The sequence below is a fragment of the Hypomesus transpacificus genome, unplaced genomic scaffold, assembly GCF_021917145.1.
Source record: "Hypomesus transpacificus isolate Combined female unplaced genomic scaffold, fHypTra1 scaffold_132, whole genome shotgun sequence".
Classification (NCBI taxonomy): domain Eukaryota; kingdom Metazoa; phylum Chordata; class Actinopteri; order Osmeriformes; family Osmeridae; genus Hypomesus; species Hypomesus transpacificus.
In genome coordinates this window covers 191,087-197,054 of record NW_025813708.1, presented here as the reverse complement: position 1 = coordinate 197,054, position 5,968 = coordinate 191,087, and the positions used below count along the sequence as shown (strand labels likewise).

The 5,968-nt window shown below is 47.3% G+C and overlaps 1 long non-coding RNA gene across 1 annotated transcript; it reads right to left on the bottom strand.

Annotated features, from left to right (window-relative positions):
* Positions 1–1,085: 1,085 nt before the first annotated feature.
* LOC124488306 lies at positions 1,086–4,717 on the bottom strand. Its single transcript, XR_006958624.1, has 3 exons — positions 3,802–4,717; positions 2,451–2,509; positions 1,086–1,792 (listed from the first exon to the last, which is right to left on the bottom strand). It is a non-coding gene; the product is annotated as an uncharacterized LOC124488306 (long non-coding RNA).
* Between the last annotated feature and the right edge of the window lie 1,251 nt (positions 4,718–5,968).

Genomic DNA, 5,968 nt, shown 5'->3' with positions numbered 1-5,968 from the left:
TCTTCTTTGAGAGGAACTAGATACATATATGTTTCAAGACACATCAGAATCATGTCTGTCCTCCATCAGTCATATTGTTATAGCCCTGCGTCTCTGTGAGGGCTTAAGGGCAGGTTGAGATGGACGTGTTTGTGAGGAGATGTACAGCAAGGTTCCACTCTCTTCCAGATCGTTTTATAGCTGCTTTTTGGGCACACGCTGTTTTACACACAGTTTTATGAGGAGACAGACGTTTTCCTCTGTCACACAAAGCACACAGATGCACACAACACACATACACACAACACACAAACACACTAGTATTTATACACACCTCCCAGAGACTACTGTCAACATTCACACCAAAAAACACATTTCGCAGGGGAAGTTGCCCATGATGAAAACACACTCCACTCCATGGACTTTATTGCCAAAACAGTTCTCATTCCCAAAGTTGAAGAGACGCTCACACAATGACTTTATGTTTTTACTTGGATCAAAACCTACCGTCGAGTCTCCGAACAGTCGTTAACTCAACATGATGCGTTTACCAACTGTGGTTTACCGCTCTCTCGAAGTGCTGTGAAGGCAGAGCATCTCCCCAGGAACGTAAACACGTCAGTTGACACACTCAGGACTGTCCAACCCCGGCTCAGCTTTTGGTTGATTTTTTAAATGCATTTCAATGTACTCAAGGACAACAACAAGATCGTCAGGAAGCGACGGTCTTCAGAATCTCTCCGCAAGTTCGTCTGTCCTTAGCTTACCTCCGGTTGGTCAGTGGGTACCCTGAGAAGACCGCGGGCGCATCCCCTCACAATTGCAGCCACAACCAGTTTGGCAAACCTCTAATCCCAGCATAAAGCAGAAACCCATGGCTAGGTCTTGTTCAAAGGCAGTATTCATTCAGGAAAGAGAGAGGAGGAGGGGGAAAGGCATGTGGAGGAGGAAGAGGGGGGAAAGGGATGTGGAGGAGGAAGAAGGGGGAAAGGGATGTGGAGGAGGAAGAGGGGGATGTGGAGGAAGAAGAAGGGGGAAAGGGATGTGGAGGAAGAAGAAGGGGGGAGGGATGTGGAGGAAGAAGAAGGGGGGAGGGATGTGGAGGAAGAAGAAGGGGGGAGGGATGTGGAGGAAGAAGAAGGGGGGAGGGATGTGGAGGAGGAAGAGGGGGTGTTTTATTGTAACCAGCCGTTTTTAGTTGTCTGTTTCTGAAGGATGAACAGCGTTTTCAGGCAGAGCATCTAGCATGCAGCAGAGCCCGCGATGGGGCCCGTGTGAGATAATAAGGATTAGCAGGAACATTTCCCACATGCTATTAGTTTGTCCACTGGAGGGGAGTGAGCTTTCTTGGCAGGCTGCTCTTGGCATGGAGAAACAACACATAGAGCTAATTGAACCCAAGACACAGAGTGACACTAAAATAACACCAGGAAGGAATGCATTAAAGCCCACGTGGCCATTCGCCAGATCTGAGCTCCCCACTAAAAGGAGGGGAGGAAGGGATAGAAGAAGACAGAGAGGGAGAAAGGATAAGTCTAAAATCTCCTTTGCGGACGACCCCCCAGAGACGGAAAGGAGGGGAAGCGTGTTAAGGCCGGAAATAGAAACAACCCGAGAATAGAGAGGAGGACAGGGGAGAGAGATTCCCAGTGAAAGCTACCAGGGGAGGACAGGGGAGAGAGATTCCCAGTGAAAGCTACCAGGGGAGAACAGTCGAGGCAGTGTTGGTTTCGCTGTGATTGTTCGGAGGGCTTGGTTACATGTGTCTGTGGTTGCCGTGTGATGACAGCAATTCGCAACGTTCCCTCGCAGGCTGCAAACCAAACAGAGAAAAAAGGGAAATAGTCAAAGCCCCTCGAGAGCCGAAACATCGAGAGAGAGGAGAGAGGAGAGAGGAGAGAGAGAGGACAAGAGCGATAGGGGAGAGGAGAGAGGAGAGAAGAGAGAGAGAGGACAAGATCGATAGGGGAGAGGAGAGAGGAGAGAGAGGGGAGAGAGAGGACAAGAGCGATAGGGGAGAGGAGAGAGGAGATAGGAGAGAGAGAGGACATGAGCGATAGGGGAGAGGAGAGAGGAGAGAGAGAGGACAAGAGCGATAGGGGAGAGGAGAGAGGAGAGAGAGAGGACAAGAGCGATAGGGGAGAGGAGAGAGGAGAGAGAGGAGAGAGAGAGGACAAGAGCGATAGGGGAGAGGAGAGAGGAGAAAGAGGAGAGAGAGAGGGGAGAAAGACAGGAGAGAGAGGAGAGAGAAAAACGTTGATGGCTTTTAGAAGACAGGAAGTCACAGAGAGGGAAGGAGACTGACTTGAGGAGTTTCCTCCAGGGTTTTTCTTCAGCTTTGTGTCACCGTTCTCAGCTAAATGCAAATCTTTATGGAAAGTATTCACTCAAAAGTTTTTTTGAGTGGCTGTTTTTCCACTTTACTGTTGTTGAACGGTGTCCGGAACTTTTTAAGGTTGTCGTACACCCACCTGTGGCTTCGAGGGGTCTCTATCTTGGGAAGGGACCAAGTTAGCATCCAGGACACCTACTGTATGAAATGAAATGAGATGGTCAAGAAGTTATGAGAGGCACGGTTACCACATGTTAATCAGTGTGTGTGTGTGTGTGTGTGTGTAGCTATGCACGTGTGTGTGTCCGTGAGGTAGATTCTTTTCTGGAGGTTTTAACACGTGTGTGTGTTTTAACATGTGTGTGTGTGTCCGTGAGGTTTTAACATGTGTGTGTGTGTGTGTGTGTGTGCGTGTCCGTGAGGTTTTAACATGTGTGTGTGTGTGTGTGTTTTAACATGTGTGTGTGTGGAGCCTCCAGAGGTTGTGAGTTACAGCCTGCTGAGAGAAGCCCTCCTTTTGGCAAGCTCCCCTGCCCTGCACTCTGCTCCCTCTCTCCATCTTTCTAATCATGTTTTTGGGACGTGCTTATCAGCACACCAGTGCCGAGAGCAGAAAATCATCCAGGGAGACGCTTTCTGGCTCGACCCGTTTTGGCTTTTTAATGTTTTTTTTTCTCTCAGGTTCAGTTCAGGGAGAGAAGTCATGTTTCCTGCTGTGTTTGGGGTCTCAGGTCTCAGTGGTAGCACTGAAATTAAGATATCCCATTATATGATTTTCAGCTTGTCAGTGGTGTGTGTGTGTGTGTATGTGTGTGTGTGTTGGATACATGCTCGGTCCTCGGTTCTGTGAGTCCAGCGGAGGGTCTAGGACTAATCCCACCCTTCCTCAGGGCTGAGGTGTGAATATTTACGGGGTGACTAAACCCTTATCTAACTGGAGGAGGAGGAGGAGGAGGCAAAGTCCATATCTTGTAAAAGGCATTGTCTGTGCTTTACTGTGTGTGTGTATGTGTGTGTGTGGTTGTGGTTGTCTGTGCTTTACTGTGTGTGTCTGTGTGTGTGTGTGGTTGTCTGTGCTTTGCGTGTTACTGTGTGCGTCTGTGTGTGTCTTTCTGTGTGTGTTTCTGTGTGTGTTTCTGTGTGTGTCTGCCTGCGTGTGTGTGCTATGAGCGTCACTGTGTGTGTGTCTCTCTGCGTGTGTGTCTGTGTGTGTGTCTCTCTCCCTGTATGTGTGTGTGTGTCTCTGTGTGTATGTGTGTGTCTCTCTCTGTGTGTGTGTATGTGTGTGTGTGTGTCTGTGTGTGTGTGTGTCACATAGTGGAGACCAGGGAATGACAGATGAGATGGAGAGAGGAAAGGAGAATCGGGGGAATAGAAGCCAGGATGAAGGAGTAGAACAGAGACAGGAAGGCTTTCCAGAGAACACTGATGGAAGCAGTATGTTTTACACAGTTCGGGGATGGGAATATTACATGGGAATATTAACTTACTTTCCGGGGATTTTCACGGACAATCCAAGATCTTTCTCTGAGATGACCAGTGAGGGACTGCCTATGAGTCTACACCAAGAAAAAAAATAAGAGAACAGAAAGATGACAACCTAGAGAATAAAAAGGTGCAGAAGTTACCAAATTTGACACAAACTATAAAAAAATTGTGGGAATCTAAAGAATGTCCGATGAGACCCGAATAAATGTATTTAAAAGCATAAAATAAAGATTATATGGCGTGTTAAAGCAACGTTCTTTGTACGTAAATTTCCTTCTATGATGAGTGTTTTGGCATGCTGCGATGAGGGGCAGCGATTTAGGAATGGGCTGTGAATTTTACACGGTGCACTTGTTCATCTGTAACCTGCCTTCCTGATCTGTTGTCATGGGAGATGAAAGGGAAAACATCCAAAAGGGCCCTAAAGTTCAAAACAAGGTTAAGAGACATACTTGTGTGTCTGTGTGCGTGTACGTGTATGAGTATTCCTACGTGACAGAGAGATATGAGTCAGCGTTCACAGCAACCAGTATACCTGTCTATTAATCAGAAGGTTGGCAGTTACATGTCAAGGTTGGCAGTTACCTGTTACTCGTCATGGTAAAATTCTCCTGACAGGATGTGGGCAGTGTGAAAATGTTCTCCTAACTTCCTTCTGTTGTTTCAACCAGGGAAGGTCATGACGGCTCTACGCTCCGGAGAGTTTGTACAGGATGATGAGCCGGATACGTCACAGGTGTGTGTGTGTGTGTGTGTGGGTGTGTGGAGGCGGAGGATCAACCATGACACAAAGTGACATATGAGCAGTACAGGAACTAGCATGAACAGAGGGTTAGGAAGCGGCCAGATAGACACGCCCCCTCCAAACATTTACATGTAGTCATTTAGGGAGACTTATTGGAGGGGAGTCAGATGGCTGAGCGGTGAGGGGGTTGGGCTAGTAATCAGAAGGTTGCCGGATCGATTCCCCGCCGTGCCACATGATGTTGTGTCCTTGGGCAAGGCACTTCACCCTACTTGCCTCGGGGGGAATGTCCCTGTACTTACTGTAAGTCGCTCTGGATAAGAGCGTCTGCTAAATGACTAAATGTAAATGTAAATGTAATTTAGCAGATGATCTTATCCAGAGCGACTTACAGTAAGTACAGGGACATTTGCTGTTTATACATGAATACATGAAAATAAACAGATAAACTGAGAAGATAGAGACAGGGACAAGGAAACTGAACGGCTGCAGTACTCAGGCAAGTGGGAAGAAAGATCAAGATGGAGAGATGATGAGAAAATATAAAAAGAGATGTGGTGAGGATGCGATGACTCGGACCTTACGACAGCGTCAAGCCACAGACCGAACGACAGCCAAACAACACATAAACAACTGAATTGTAGGGAGATTCTAGAAATGAAAAGGTAGGGTGGGTGGCAACTGGTGTTTTTTGTTTGAGCCTGGTAACAAAAAATAAACAAGTGAAAATACATCACTTGGCCAGGAAGATGGACCATAAAAATGTAGTCAATAACTGATCTAACATGAGCACAGTAGATGAGCACAGTAGGTGAGGACAGTAAATGAGGACAGTAGGTGAGGACAGTAGGTGAGGACAGTAGGTGAGCACATTAGATGAGCACAGTAGATGAGGACAGTAGGTGAGCACATTAGATGAGCACAGTAGATGAGGACAGTAGGTGAGCACATTAGATGAACACATTAGATGAGGACAGTAGGTGAGGACAGTAAATGAGGACAGTAGGTGAGGACAGTAGGTGAGCACAGTAGATGAGGACAGTAAGTGAGGACAGTAGGTGAGGACAGTAAATGAGGACAGTAGGTGAGCACAGTAGAGTGCTGGAGTAGACAGCAGTGGGTGGTCATTCCACACTCGTTCATCATATACTTAACCAAGATAAAAGAGACCCATCTTTTACCGGACGGCAGCTGCCTGTCTGTACTTGCCTAGATGGAGCTGTCCATTAACTGATGGTTGTGTGTGTGTGTGTGTGTGGGGGGGGGGGGGTGTTTTGTGTATGTGTGTGTGTGCTTGTATGTGTTTGTGGGTGTGTTTGTGTGCTTGTGTATGTGTGTGTGTACAGGTTGTGTCAATCAAAGTCATGGCCGGTTCTGAACAGACCTGTCCAACGACATAGTACTGCAGCCAAACTAGCAATCAA